Source organism: Lactuca virosa, chromosome 4 (assembly GCF_052849685.1).
Source record: "Lactuca virosa cultivar CGN04683 chromosome 4, Lactuca_virosa_CGN04683_v6, whole genome shotgun sequence".
NCBI classification, from domain to species: domain Eukaryota; kingdom Viridiplantae; phylum Streptophyta; class Magnoliopsida; order Asterales; family Asteraceae; genus Lactuca; species Lactuca virosa.
Window position 1 is genome coordinate 436,579,023 of NC_136429.1, and position 16,926 is coordinate 436,595,948.

Consider the following 16,926-nt stretch of genomic DNA (forward strand, 5'->3'; position numbering starts at 1 on the left):
AACACTCCTATGGTGTACATGCAACCCTAAATACCTTGGATCTATGTTTTCTCTATTATACATGCAAATATTATTTTTCCAAGGTATTGTTCTAACTAGCATAATATAAAGTACATGTAATATAAAATCTAGTAGAATTACATACCTCTTTGTTGTACCTTGATTCCATGGAGCTCAAGAGCCTAGTGCCCCATGTGTGACACCTTAAATGGTTCACACAACATCAAAACAACTTGGAATAACCATGAGAAGAGATACTTTAATCTAGAAATCAGCTCGCCCTCTTGTGTATGCACTAGTGCTGATTTCACCAACCAATGGGGTCTTTATATAGTGTGCACATTAGGGTTACACCATGTAACCCATGACTTTACCCATTCATTATGCTCCATGGGTTTTAACCTCCATGGAGTATCCATGGGTCACCACATGGGTTAAAGCCAACATAGAAATCATGGATCATAAGCCCACATATATAAGAATGAATGATTTACACAATCAATCCCCATATATTTAATTAGTCTCTTTTGATCACTAAATTAATTCTAAATTAATTCTTGATCAATACTAATTAAATAATATGATTCAATATTAATATATTAGAACTTATAATATATTAATATGTTACAAATATCCTCTTCTCACAAAAGGTTTATCCACATGTCCCGATGCCATGCAACCCAAATGGACCATGCCGGGTCGGGTCAAGTATATACCAATTAAAGTTATGGACTTAGACACTAATCCAACAGTCTCCCACTTGGATAAGTCTAATAACTATTATTGCAAGTATGACTCCAACCTGACCAGCAATCGTAGCTCTTAAAAGCTGTTGTCGAACTCTGAACAAATCACTGACGCGTCCATTAGATAAGTGATCATATATTCCTCCATTCTAGATATCATATGCACTGAGATATGGATTATAATCATTCTCTCTGTCCATTTGTTGTTTCCTGATTTTCGATTTATGACGACCGACTAATTGAACAAATGAAATCAGTCCAGGCTTGTCCAAGCACTTAGGGTGTCATCACTAAATCATCGAGGGTCTCACATATATCACTTTTATCCCTTTAAGGGTAAAAGGAATGGATACAATTTGACTCATATGCTTGTACTGACTACTTGTTGAATCATACACAAAGGCACGTTTTATAACATCGAGTTACCAATGCGTTTTCGTGCAATCAATGTATAACCAACTCATAGTCAACAACTCATATCTCTAGGTTTGAAGAATATAAGATATTATCGTCTCATGATTCACTCCTGATAAAATCCATGAAGTGATTCAAATGAGCGTGGGTTTAATCCAATACTCAGAACTTATGAGCACTCATGAATGTTGTAGCAACTTTTCCTATGTCCAACACCTTAGACATCTACAAGCCAACTTCATGACAGTCTTGCCTTAATACCTACTTCCAACGTATTATCGACTGTGGATGGTTTGAATAACTTAGTTATTCGGGAAGTCAAAACATGCAAAGTGAAACACAAGAATAATACTAATCCTATATGGCCCCAACACTTTGAGTGAAAATAAAACACCTTTTATCTAAGCACCATATTGATTACTCATTATTCATTGTATAATGTTTCGATTTATCAACTTAATACTTGAATAAAAAACAATAGTCATGCCATGCTCCAAGCATGCACACTATGTTTGTCTAAACAATAGCTATACCATACTCCAAGTATGCACACTATGTTTGTCTTATGATCCTTACTTTGTGAAACAGATCAATTGAGAATATTTCAATGATGCTCATTTCACAATCCCAATCCTTATTGTAAATGTAAGAATACCAAACTCTTTCCATTTACTATAATCTATTAGATTCTAAACTTATATGCAATGATCCCCTTGCAATGAATATGCACACAAGTCAAAAAGACTTGGCAACAGACATTACAAAGTATTCCAATGGAGATCAATTCCATGGAAACGAAGTCTCACATTCAAAGTACATTCCTTTGAACACCCTTCTTGCATTAAGTTCTCTAATCTTACACAGATTCAAAGAATAACTTCCACCTATGGAGACAATTCCATATTCCCATTTTGACTATCACTTCTGAACAAGAGTTGCCTCCTTTTAGAATATGTCAATATGGTCCTATCTCTATACTTCCAATTGTCCATGAGCAACCAATCTTTGGCAAACCTCAGATTGTCCGCGACAATTGCTTAATCATTTTAGTCAAATCCAGTTTTATTCCTTTTTCCCTCTTAACTCCCTAGGCATTTGGAAAATTTAGAATGGATAAATATTATAGCACATGTAATCGATCCTATACCCGAAGCATATGGGACCCGATTCATGCTATAAAAAATTTTATTTGTCATGTTCTCAAAATTCGAACTATGAAGAGGGATGCCGTAATCATAATTGAATTTTGAGAATGCAACATATATAGAATTTTCTTATGTTGAACCATTCCAACATAACATTCATATATATCCTTGACTAAAGTTGATTAAAATCTCAATCTACGCTTTTAGAATTGGAATGAAGTATAAATCCTCTCCCTTAATTATAGCAAAACAACTTTTCAAAGCAAATTGAACCTTTTGTTTTCTATAATTAACTTTGCTAACTTGCAACACTAACCATAATAATCATGCTCCCACTAGCACAATGATTATTATCTTACTAGCCCAACTCTTATGCTCCCAGTAGCTTTGACATGTACTCAGAAAAATCAACTGAACTTCTAGAAATCAATACTTTATTGACTTTCTTGCCAAAATTCAGACTTCTGATACAAGATTGCTTTGATAGGACTTTATCAAAATCTGTCACAACTAGCATTTTTTAGCTGGGAAATTCTATTCTCATGAAAACATCATCCATTGTAATGCATGTATTTTAAGTGAATATCATACTCTATACTCATTCAAATACATCTCATATGTTCAACTAAGGGTTGAAAACCTCAGAAATCTCAGTTCAAGTTCTTTATGGTCTAGGATTTTCTTACTGGGCCTAAAACGAATTAGTTTACCTCTAATGGGCCATGTGGGCCAATTTGGGCCACAACAAATCCCAATAGCCCTAATGGACCCTAAACCTCTTTAATTAGACTTCATTCGGCCGTGAACATCAATAAGGGCCCAATGGGCCGAGAAGTGATTATTGGGCCTCATGATTTCGAGCCAAGGCAAGTAATAGCCCAATTTAATTCTCTTCTTCCTCTAACCCAAAATTTTCGTCCCATATCCAAAATAATAATAATAATAATAATAATGGAAGAATGCATGGACTAGGCAAATGACAACTCACAATTACATAACATACATCTTGATGATCACAAGTATCAAGAAATGTATTACCCTTCATGCAAAACTCCTTATCTCTTCTCCCTCTCTTCTTCTACCCCTTTGGCCGAAATCCCACCACTCCACCTCCATTTTTCTCATTCAAACTACTTCAAACTCTCTCAAGAACTCCTTCATCTTCCTCTAAAATTTCGAGAATTAGAGTGTGTTTCAAGAGGAGTTTTCATCAAAGATCATCATCATTGGTAAGATCTCACAAACTAAGTTGATTTACTACATATTTAAACTCAAATCACTCCTCTTACACCATATTTTCGTGAATCATGATTCTTAGAACCATCCAAGTTCGAAAACCTCTTCAAGAGGCTTGCTAGAGTCGAGATCTCCTTCAGTCTCTCCATCAAACTGAATCCAAACCCCAAATGTGAGTTCATACCCCGTATTTTCGATTTTTACTTGGTTTTGGGGGAGAATACAAGTTGCTTTATGTAGATCTATGTGTATATGCATGGATATGTGTGTTTTTCATGACTTATTTGGTGATTATGTGCTATTTACTTCATAAATCTAAAATATGTTAAGAATATTAAGTCTATCACTTGGATCTACATGAAAACCTTGAGAAAAGTATGTTTTATCACATATAATACATGTAAACGAGTAGATCTGGGATTTATACACTTAAAATAGTAAAAATGAGTGTTGTGTTCCAAGATCTATAAACTAAACTAAAAAATCAGCCTTTCACAGGAAAGTTTTGGTCCAATCTCGAACTATTTTGACCACCTAAATGATAATATTTTTCAAAACTGTTTTACATGCAAAACGTTCAGGTTTCTACCTTTAAAATGACTACTCTCACGTTTTCATACGAGTTTTCTACAATTTATGGCGAATTTTACAAAACTGTCTATCAGATTTGAAGTAATTTCCGACCAGCCTGTGAAGGTGAGCAATTTCACACTTGTTAGAAGGCATTAAAAATTATGAGAACAATTGTGAACAATATAGACAAAATTTCCAAACTTCCAGAATTCAAACACAAACATTGTACTAACATTCATATTTACTAACCATAATCCATTTTCCAATTATAATTATATAATAAGGGCAAAGAACGAATCAATGCCTATAATACAAGAAGGACTTGTAAGTTTGAACCGCACCGGCAAGATCCCGTATCATTTGGCCCTAATCACCGCACCTCACGATGAGTATTACGTTGGTGATCTTACCTACCCACCGCACCGGTAAATCCGTATCCTTTGGTGGTGTCCCCATATCCATAATTAGTTACATACAGTGCACATGTACGAATTAAAACAATGGTTATATAACATTCATTTATAATAAATTCAAATAATCACACACGAGCTAACTAGCAAACGCAAACATCAATACAACGGTGTGAGAGAACTCACCTTGAGTGAGTAGTAAGGATAGCTAACAATCAAATAATGCTACCAAGCTTAAGCAAACTTCAAAACCTCACCTAAGAAGGACTAAAGGTTAGAAAGGAGAAGTAATGAAGCTATGAGTTGAGAGAAGAGTAATCACAGCAAGGTCTCTAAAACAGACCTGCTGTTCAAAACGGATTTACTCCAAAATCTAAAATAGAAACATAGCTTTAACAAAATTTTATAGGAAACTATGATTGTTCAGGATTCCAGAACTATAAATAACTCCTTCTCACTCCAAAGGATGAATTAAATATGAATTTTACAAAAAGGTGTATCACTACTGTCTCCAACAGGACAGTGAAGTAATGTTGGCCAATTCAACCCAACTTGTGAGTAGAATTCGTCCAAACCAAAATTCAGAGAAATAAGGACATAGAAATGAAAGTCTCAGAGTTGTAATTGAATGAAAAGCATTTTCCAAGCTCCGGATATAAAATTCACATTGTGGACAATCACAGCACTAGTAAAAGCTGGTGACTACCCACTGATCTGGAGTGTGGATCCATTCTAACCAATTTATAATTGGAAATAACACCCCATATGCTCCAGATCTTAAACTCATAATATAAGGAACATATAGAAACTTAGAATCACTCTGGATCTTTTTCCAAGCCTTAGAAATTATGAAAACAAAATGACATATCAGAACAGACCCGGATCAGACCTAACAGCAAATATTCCATTCTTGCCCATAGATAAATTCCTTATCAGTGAGGTTGGCCTCCTTACGAAAGTTAGCCAACTCAATTTGTGAACTGGTTTGGGGTCGGTTTAAGTTCTAGAGCTCAAGATATGATTTTTACAAAATGACTACAGATCTGATGATAAACAGAATTGTAGCCACCCGTGATTCCTTTTTGGCTTATCCATCCTTATCCCTTTGAAACACATTTTAAGATGTGTTCATCATCCCAATTCAGTCCCCATGATCATGGTGGTACTAAAAAGGGTTAGGGATCATTAGGATTTCATTTAGCCACAAGAATGTAATAATAATCAACATGAAAATAAACATAAAGCACATAAAATCACCATTCTCCCTTTTAGGGTTTCCATGATCTTTTGCAACATGTAATCACCTAGATCCATCATCCACCATATATGGGGTGAAGATAGGATCTTGAGATGAAGTATAACATACAACTCTTTGCAAATAACAAAAGAGATACAAATCAAATAAGAAGGAGTAGAAGTGAAGATGAAATCATAAAACTAGAATAAGGTTATGAATAAAGTTGTAAGAAATGATAAGGAGGTTCATACCAATACGAATCAAGGCTGGAAATGAACAAGAATTAAGCTCCAAACAACAACCCCTTGGCTGCTGTTGATACCAAAGAGAGAGAGAGAAGGATGGCGTGAGGGAGAGAGAGAGAGAGGGTAGGGTTTAGAGTGTTTTTCTTGTGTGTGTTCCAAATGACTCAATTAACACATTAAGTACTATTAACTAGATGGATTTTGCAAATAGGCCCATAGCCCATGGACTTCAATAAAAGGAATTTACAAGATGATCAAAAGAGTCCAATAACATAAGAAAATCAGACCTTGGTTAAATAAATTAACCCAAGGTTACAAGAATAATTAAATTAAAATAACTAAACGTACCGAGAAAAACCGGGGCGTTACAACTCTCCCCCACTAAGAATGGACTTCGTCCTCGAAGTCAACTCCTAAAAACAGATCCGGATAATGAGCCCTCATCTCGCCTTCCGGTTCCCAAGTCCATTCCGAACCCTTCCTATGTTGCCACTGCACCTTAACCAGGTTTATAATCTGGTTGCGGAGAGCTTTCGTCTTTCGTTCGAAAATAGCGATTGGATTCTCAACATAATTGAGACGCTCGTCAATCTGTATGTCCTCCAGTGGTATCACAACGGTCTCATCAACACCGCATTTTCGTAACTGAGACACGTGAAACGTATTATGAATTAGACTAAGCTCGTCAGGCAGCTCTAAACGGTAAGCCACATTTCCAACACGGGCTATGACCTTGTAGGGTCCAATGAATCGGGGTCCGAGCTTTCCCTGCTTTCGAAATCGAATCACACCTTTCCAGGGGGAGACTTTGAGCAACACATAATCTCCCACCTGGAACTCAAGATCGGAGCGTCTTTTGTCGGCATAACTTTTTTGATGACTCCTCGCTGTGAACAAATGATCCCAAATCACTTGGATTTTCTCTGTAGTCCGAAGCACGATATCGGTACTCCCAAGTACCCTCTGCCCAACCTCGCCCCAACAAACGGGCGTCCTGCACTTTCTCCCATACAAGGCTTCATACGGAGGCATCTTAATGCTCGAGTGATAACTGTTGTTATAAGAAAACTCAGCGAGATGTAGATGGTCATCCCAACTACCCCCAAAATCGATCGCAAATGCCCTAAGCATGTCCTCCAATGTCTGAATCGTCAGTTCACTCTGCCCGTCTGTCTGCGGATGGAAGGTTGTGCTAAAATGTAATCGTGTGCCCAACTCTTCTTGAAACTTCTCCCAGAACCGAGAAGTAAATCGGGTGTCCCGATCGGAGACGATAGAAACGGGCACCCCATGTAATGAGACAATCTCCCGAACAAAGATCTCGACTAATTTCTCCGCCGATGAGCTCTCCTTTATAGCCAGAAAGTGAGCACTCTTATTTAAACAATCAACAATCATCCATATCGTATCGGCTCCTCGGGCGGTTCTAGGAAGTTTTGTAATGAAGTCCATGGTTAGATGCTCCCATTTCCATTCAGGAATCTCCAATGGTTGCAACTTCCCATGCGGTTTCTGGTGTTCCGCCTTGACCTTCCGACATGTCATACATTCTTCCACAAATCGAGCCACATCATTCTTCATTCCATGCCACCAGTAACCCTCCTGAAGGTCCCGGTACAATTTAGTAGCACCAGGATGAATATAAAATTTTGACTTATGAGACTCATCCATTAGGGTTTTCCGATTCCCCCCGGTATATGGAACCCAAACCCTACCGTAGCGAGTCAGCAAACTCCGCGCGTCTCGTTCCATCTTAGGCAACTCTTTCCTAACCTTCTCACGCTTGATGTTTTCCCCCAGTATTGCCGTCTTTTGGGCATCACAGATCAGATCTAACAAAGACGACACCATCGTCATCCGGAGACACTTAGCTCGAATCGGTTCGGCAGATTGTTTTCGACTGAGAGCATCAGCTACCACATTAGCTTTACCGGGGTTTTACCACATCCAACCATCTGATCTGCCTCATGTTCAAATCTCGCTGCTCGAACAAGTATTTTAGACTCTTACGGTCAGTGTATATGATACACTTCACTCCATAGAGATAGTGTCTCCAAATCTTAAGAGCGAAAACAACAGCCCCAAGCTCCAAATCATGAGTGGGGTAGTTCCGTTCGTGGGGTTTCAACTATCGGGAGGCATAGGCTATCACCCTGTCTCGTTGCATTAACACGACACCAAGACCCTGAAGCGATGCATCACAGTAAACCACCATATCCTCAACCCCATCAGGTAAGGCCAAAATCGGAGCATCATACAATCGCTTCCTCAACTCATCAAACGCAAATTGTTGCTCCGGGCCCCAAACGAATTTCACTGATTTCTTGGTCAATCGGGTGAGTGGTAAGGCGATTTTAGAGAAATTTTCAATGAACCGTCGGTAATAACCGGCTAAACCCAAGAAACTGCGAATTTCAGAAGGTGTTTTTGGAATCTCCCCTTGGTTAACCGCATCAACCTTGGCTTGATCGACCTTAATACCATGTTTGTTTACCACATGCCCCAAGAACTGAACTTCTTCAAACCAAAATTCACATTTTGAGAATTTAGCATAAAGCCTTTCTCTTGCCAGAGTTTCCAGAATCTCCCGAAGGTGTTGCTCATGCTCCTCTTTGGTCTTAGAATAGACCAAGATGTCATCAATGAATACTATGACCGAACGGTCAAGCATCAGGCTACACATCCGGTTCATGAGATCCATAAACGCTGTGGGTGCATTGGTGAGCCCAAAAGGCATCACCACGAACTCAAAACGCCCATAACGAGTACGAAATGCTGTTTTCTCAATGTCTTCTTCACGAACCCGCATCTGATGGTAACTGGAACGTAAATCAATCTTGGAGAACCAAGACGCTCCCTGAAGCTGATCGAAAAGATCGTCAATATGTGGTAACGGGTACCTATTCTTTATCGTGCGCTTGTTTAGCTCCCTATAACCAATACACATTCGCTGGGATCCATATTTATTCTTCACAAAGAGAATAGGAGCACCCCATGGCGAGCAGCTTGGCCGTATAAACCCTTTATCACTTAGTTCCTGAAGTTGATATTGGAGCTCTTTCATCTCAGGTGGTGCCAAGCGGTAAGGAGATTTAGCTACCGGAGTCGCACCCGACATCAAATCAATGCGAAACTCCACTTGGCGAATAGGTGGCAAACCAGGGAGTTCCTCTGGAAAGACATCGCTGAAGTCGGAAACAATATGAACGTCGTCTAGTGCTATAGCAGAAGAGAAAGAAGCCATGGCCAAGCGGCGAATGTCCCCCTGAATAATAAGTTCTCCACCTTTAGGGTTTTGAACACGAACTTGCTTCTTACCATAGTGGATTTCCGCATCAAACGCATCAAGCCAATCCATGCCTACAATAATGCAGAGCTCTCGCATCACAATAGGGATAAGATCAATGGGGAATTCAACTCCAGAAAACTCGAGAGTGCAACCTTGATAAACATCGGTGACATAAATCGTGCGGTTGTCGGCAACTTCGACAACCATTGGGCGAGCCAATTTTCCGATACTACGCCCCAAACGATTAATAAACGTGCGAGATACAAAAGAATGGGTAGCACCGCTATCAAACATAAGAGCAACGGGCTCGGAATCTAGAAAATAAGTGCCTGATTCACCACATACAATCATGTAACAATTCTAACTACCATCTATTAAATAATGCAAGGGTGGAGAGAAAGGAAAAAGAAATTTACCTGTCAATGTCGCTGTAATCACCGGCTCCTCTGCAGTCATCTGGTGAGCACGACCTCGTGTCACCATAGTGGGTCCCTTAGAGGACGATGTAATTGCGGGATTTGTACCCCCATCTCCTTTACCAGTCTTTAACTTCGGGCATTCGGGCTTCTTGTGTCCCGTCTCGTTGCAGTGATAGCAGACGGGAACTGCAGAAGTAATCTGAGGTACTGCACTCGCAGGGGGAGCCCTATAATTCTTCCAATGATGCCCTGGCTTTTTGCAGTTGTAGCATATCAACGGATTTTTCTCGCTCTGACCTGAAGATGGCATGTACTCATACCTTGACTTACTACCCTGCTTTTGCTTTTTCTGGGCATCTCCGGATGTCTTGGAAGAGGTATTATTGGCCTTCCTCTTGGACTGGGTCTGCAACTCGATTTCCCTCCTCCTCGCTCCATCCATGATCGCGGATAAAGTCGGGAACACCTGCATGCTAACGAATTCCTGAATCTCGGTACGTAGGATGGCCGTGTACCGGCTGACCAACCAGGCCTCGTTCCCAGCAAACAAGGGGCAAAAAGATAGCATCTCCAAGAACTTGGCGTTCAGGTCACTAACAGACTCGGTAGTCTGCTATAAGGCCATGAACTCTTGCTGCATCCGCTGCTGCTCCACCTTAGGCACATATTGTGCCTCGAACCTCTCCACAAATTGGGCCCAAGACATGGCCCTCACTTTTTCTCCGTTCAATAGAACGGTGATGGTGTTCCACCATGTCTTTCCCCTTTTTCGCAGCTGATTCATGGCGATCACTACTTTGTACTGGTCCGGACACCCAACAGTCATGAAGGCGCCCTCAACATCTGACACCCAGTGCTTAGCAGCAACTCGGTCGGATTCACCGTTCCAAAGAGGATGGCCACACTTGCTGAACTTCTCGAAGTAGTATGCCGAATCCCGAACAGCCAGAGCTGGTAACGCTCCCCCGGGAATAGCCGCGAGGCGCTCATCCAAAAGAGCACCGACTTGGTTGATTATGTCGTTGGTCTCACCCGTGATTAGTTCATTGAAAGCATCATTGAATTCCTCAGCGACAATATCCCTAACTTGCTCCATTTGGATCTGATTAAGTCGAACATGCGGATCCATCTGTATCCGCAGAAGAAGGAAAATCTTAGAAACAATTCAGCCTAGATATTTCTAGGAAGACGAAACACTCAGCTTGCCAAAAAAATTTCAACCTTGCCCCGACCCGAAACTGGCACCGATGTTTCAAATAGTAGGTGCCCTTCTAATACCTTCCACACAAGTTCCAATTTCGCATTCGCGTCTAGTTTCAAAATTTCCAGTTCGCTCTAGCCGTTAATTTTTACAACTCTCTCACATGTTAACACTAACTAAGTGTGTAATATAATATTTTAAGGCTAGTAGAATCCAATTCATAGTCAACAATTTAACATAAACATTTAACATAAGAAATAAGGCTTACTTGGTTGGCTGACTGGCACACCGTAACATCTTCCACTACTAGTCTTCAGAAGATTTGAAAAATCTTTTACAAAAGAAAATAAACTCTTATAGAGCCTCAAATTTGAGTCTAGAACATCCACAAGAATGCCTAGCTCCCTCAAACTGTGGCTCTGATAACAACTTGTGACACCCAAATTTTTGCAAAAATTTTAAACTTTTAAAACCGATCTTAAATTAAATTAAAACAATTAAAATAGTCATAACATAATCCATCAAACTTAACAATCATATAAAATAAGTGCAGAAGTAATAATAATAATAAGGTCCCAACAAAAATAACTAGTAGCGGTGTCCCGGTGCTCCATGTCAAGCCTTAGCCTCATTAATCTTAACACCTGAAAAGTTATAAGGGAAACCGTAAGCACAAAGCTTAGTGAATTCAAACACAGACATTGTACTAACATTCATATTTACTAACCCTAATCCATTTTCCAATCATAATTATATAATAAGGGCAAAGAACGAATCAATGCCTATAATACAAGAAGGACTTGTAGGTTTGAAGCGCACCCGGAAGATCCCGTATCATTTGGCCCTAATCACCGCACCTCACGATGAGTATTACGTTGGTGATCTTACCTACCCACAGCACCGGTAAATTCGTATCCTTTGGTGGTGTCCCCATATCCATAATTAGTTACATACAGTGCACATGTACGAATTAAAACAATGGTCATATAGCATGCGTTTATAATAAATTCAAATAATCACACATGAGCTAACTAGCAAACGCAAACATCAATACAACGGTGTGAGAGAACTCACCTTGAGTGAGTAGTAAGGATAGCTAACAATCAAATAATGCGACCAAGCTTGAGCAAACTTCAAAACCTCACCTAAGAAGGACTACAGGTTAGAAAGGAGAAGTAATGAAGCTATGAGTTGAGAAAAGAGTAATCACATCAAGGTCTCTAAAACAGACCTGCTGTTCAAAACAGATTTACTCCAAAATCTAAAACAGAAACATAGCTTCAACTAAATTTTACAGGAAACTATGATTGTTCTGGATTCCAGAACTATAAAGAACTCCTTTTAACTCCAAAGGATGAAAGAGACCGAATGGGTAGTCAGTACCTATATATGTTAGACTGTATGTGTTATGTATGGTATGTGGAATGACGGGGGAACTCACTAAGCTTTGTGCTTACAGTTTTCAGTTTTGTTTTCAGGTACCTCTTCATCGAAGGGGAAGGAGTCGGCACGGTAGCAGCGCATCACACACACAAGATTTCCGCATTATAAGATTCTTAGGATTGTACTCTGACTTTACTACTATTTTATGATATGGTTTGAGACACGTGACTATGTTTTATGAAATGATATGAATCGATGGTGGTTTTCAGTAAACTTTTTTATAAATTGCTTAATTAAAAACAAAATTTTTGGTCTTGAAAATTGGGATGTTACACCTCTTCTTTCCTTTCCCATGTCCAATTGCCAAGACAGCGGTAGTAGTAGTAGGAGTAGGTACAACAAACTTTCCTTTCAAACTACTTTCAACAGTTCTCAGAAGGCTTATCTGACACCCAAATTTTTTCAAAAAAAATTTAAACTTTTAAAACACATCTTAAATTAAATTAAAACAACTGACATAGTCATAACATAATCCATCAAACTTAACAATCATATAAAATAAGTGCGCAAGTAAAAATAATAATAATAAGGTCCCAACAAAAATAACTAGTAGCGGTGTCCCGGTGCTCCATGTCAAGCCTTAGCCTCTTTAACCTTAACACCTGAAAAGTTATAAGGGAAACCGTAAGCACAAAGCTTAGTGAATTCAAACACATACATTGTACTAACATTCATATTTACTAACCCTAATCCATTTTCCAATTATAATTTTATAATAAGGGCAAAGAACGAATAAATTCCTATAATAAAAGAAGGACTTGTAGGTTTGAACCGCATCGGGAAGATCCCGTATCATTTGGCCCTAATCACCGCACCTCACGATGAGTATTACGTTAGTGATCTTACCTACCCACCGAACCGGTAAATCCGTATCCTTTGGTGGTGTCCCCATATCCCTAATTAGTTACATACAGTGCACATGTACGAATTAAAACAATGCATATATATCATGCCTTTATAATAAATTTAAATATTCACACACGAGCTAACTAGCAAACGCAAACATCAATACAACGGTGTGAGAGAACTCACCTTGAGTGAGTAGTAAGGATAGCTAACAATCAAATAATGCTACCAAGCTTGAGCAAACTTCAAAAACTCACCTAAGAAGGACTAAAGGTTAGAAAGGAGAAGTAATGAAGCTATGAGTTGAGAAAAGAGTAATCACAGCAAGGTCTCTGAAACAGACCTGCTATTCAAAACGGATTTACTCCAAAATATAAAACAGAAACATAGATTTAACAAAATTTTATAGGAAACTATGATTGTTCAGGATTACATAACTATAAATAACTCCTTCTAACTCCAAAGGATGAATAAAATATTAATTTTACAAAAAGGTGTATAACTGCTGTCTCCAACAGGACAGTCAAGTGATGTTGGCCAATTCTACCCAACTTGTGAGTAGAATTCGTCCAAACCAAAATTCAGAGAATTAAAGGATATACAAATGAAAGTCTCCAGTTGGAATTGAATGAAAATAATTTCCCAAGCTCCGGATATAAAATTAAGATTGTGGACAATCACAACACTAGTAAAAGCTGGTGACTGCCCACTGATCTGGAGTGTGGATCCATTCTAACCAATTTATAATTGGAAATAACACCCCATCTACTCCAGATCTTAAATTAATAATATAAGGAACATATAGAAGCTTGGAATCACTCTGGATCCTTTTACAAGCCTTAGAAATGATGAAAATAAAATGACATATCAGAACAGACCCGGATCAGACCTAACAGAAAAGATTCCATTCTTGCCCATAGATAAATTCCTTATTAGTGAGGTTGGCCTCCTTAAGAATGTTAACCAACTCAAATTTTGAACTTTGGGAACTGGTTTGGGGTCCTTTTCAGTTCTAGAGTTCAAGATATGATTTTTACAAAATGACTACAGATCTGATGATAAACAGAATTGTAGCCACCCGTGATTCCTTTTTGGCTTATCCATCCTTCTCCCTTTGAAACACATTTTAAGATGTGTTCATCATCCCAATTCAGTCCCCATGATCATGGTGGTACTAAAAAGGGTTAGGGATCATTAGGATTTCATTTAGCCACAAGAATGTAATAATAATCAACATGAAAATAAACATAAAGCACATAAATCACCATTCTCCCTTTTAGGGTTTCCATGATCTTTTGCAACATGTAATCACCTAGATCCATCATCCACCATATATGGGGTGAAGATAGGATCTTGAGATAATGTATAACATACAATTCTTTGCAAATAACAAAAGAGATACAAATCAAATAAGGAGTAGAAGTGAAGATGAAATCATAAAACTAGAACAAGGTTATGAATCAAGTTGTAAGAAATGATAAGGAGGTTCATACCAATACGAATCAAGGCTGGAAATGAACAAGAATTAAGCTCCAAACAACAGCCCCTTGGCTGCTCTTGATCCCAACTAGAGAGAGAAGGATGGCGTGAGGGAGAGAGAGAGAGAGGGTAGAGTTTAGAGTGTTTTTCTTGTGTGTGTTCCAAATGACTCAATTAACACATTAAGTACTATTAACTAGATGGATTTTGCAAATAGGCCCATAGCCCATGGACTTCAATAAAAGGAATTTACAAGATGATCAAAAGATTCCAATAACATAAGAAAATCAGACCTTGGTTAAATAAATTAACCCAAGGTTACAAGAATAATTAAATTAAAATAACTAAACGTACCGAGAAAAACTGGGGCGTTACATGAAGGAAACCGATCGTCACCTCTACAGTATTCACATTGTTCTATGACATTATCAACCTCAACTCTAACTCTCTCACACATTTCTCCAATCTATCTATCCCAATCTGCTGAAAATGAACTAGAGAATGAGTCTCCTCCAAATGGTCATATGCATGAAGGATCCTCATCTCATCTACATCCATACTATGCTCTAGCCCACACACCCTATCGGTCAACATCCTCAAATCTCTACTTAATAATATCATATCTAACTCCATGCAATGTATATTATCATTGTGTCGGGCTACATGGGGAACCAACAGTGAAATTGACATGCCAGTAGGATCCTATGGAATGTGGTCTCATAGTGGTTCTTATTAGGACTCTCCAACCTCGTAAACTCTAATGCTCTCTTCCTCAACAGAATCATCCACTAGCAGGGTCCATTTATGTGTAGGGTAGGGCTTCTTTGATGCCCAAGGCGGTGGTGGTGGCAATGCTGCTCTTTTCTGGGATGGAATGGGGTCGAATTTTTCTTGGAGTGCATATCGTCCTAGGCCCTAAAGTATTAATACTGAAGGATCGGCTAGAATATAGGGGTAGTTGAGTCACAATCTACAAGGATGGCTGTAACTCAACTGTATCCTCCTCCTGAGTCTCAGCATGCTCGGATATGCGATGACGAATCTGGATATGGTGAGCTATCTTCTAGTTCCCTACCAAACTCCTGATCATGTTGCTTAACCTCCTTAACGAACTCCTCCTCATCCTCGAATGGCTCGTCATCTTCCTCGACTGATACTGGGGTAGGGTAAAATAACCGTAGGATCATAGTCGCTCTCCATCTCTAGCATGTATGGTACAACCTGGTCCTCTTCCACTAAGGGATACGATACCCAAGACCATATGTCCTCCATATCACTCTGATATCCTACATAAGACATTAAATAAGAAGATGTTTGTGAGATATAGTATGAGAATCATCAAATAAAAATAATTTCCTATTATAAGTACGTAGTAGACAGTACCGTATGTCATGTGATTCTCTATATGGGGTATCTCGGATACCTGATTCTAATCCGGATATCCTCGAGGTGTACCATTCCAACTAAGTGTTGAATCCTCACGTAGTAGGTCTTGACCAAAGTCTCCAATCCTCGAGAACTTGATTTAAGCCACCGTTCCAAAATCCTCAAGCAATAGGTCCCGGTCTAACTCTTAAATCAACTAATCGAACTAAGCTATCAATCCATAAATCCTTAAGCATTTAGATTGTCAACTACGACATCCAGGTATAGTTGTGGATCATTCGGACCATAATAAAAGTTAGTTGCACATTCTAGGTCTACTTGTGGTACGGCCACAATACTGTACTAGCCCTAGTATTCATTGTTGACCTAAAATCTTAAGTTGTGATTTAATTGGATGATCTTGATGATATGTAGGTATATTTATAAGAGTTTATATAACTCTTTATCTGATTTTTGTTTGACTAATGGTATTTTATTAATTCTATATTTTCTACTTCAACACTATCAAGTAATTATTGGTCAGGTGAAAAGTGTCGGAGGGCAGGACCGATTTAGCATATAGTCGTTCTGAAATCTAGCAACCTATGCGAGAGTTCAAACTAGTCACCTCTCATGTAAGTAGTCTATCTGTATGGTAATTAATAATAATACTTTTTATTAGATTTAACTAATTTACAGTGTATTCCTCAGGTCATAGTCGTAGTTCCTAAGGAATTACTAGTTCTCTATAACCTGTAGCTTTGATACCAATTTGTAACACTCACGGCCAGTGGCGGAAATGTCAGGTTGTGCGGCGTAGGGACATTGGATCAGGGTGGCAGGTATATTGAACAATACAAAAGTATAGCACACATATT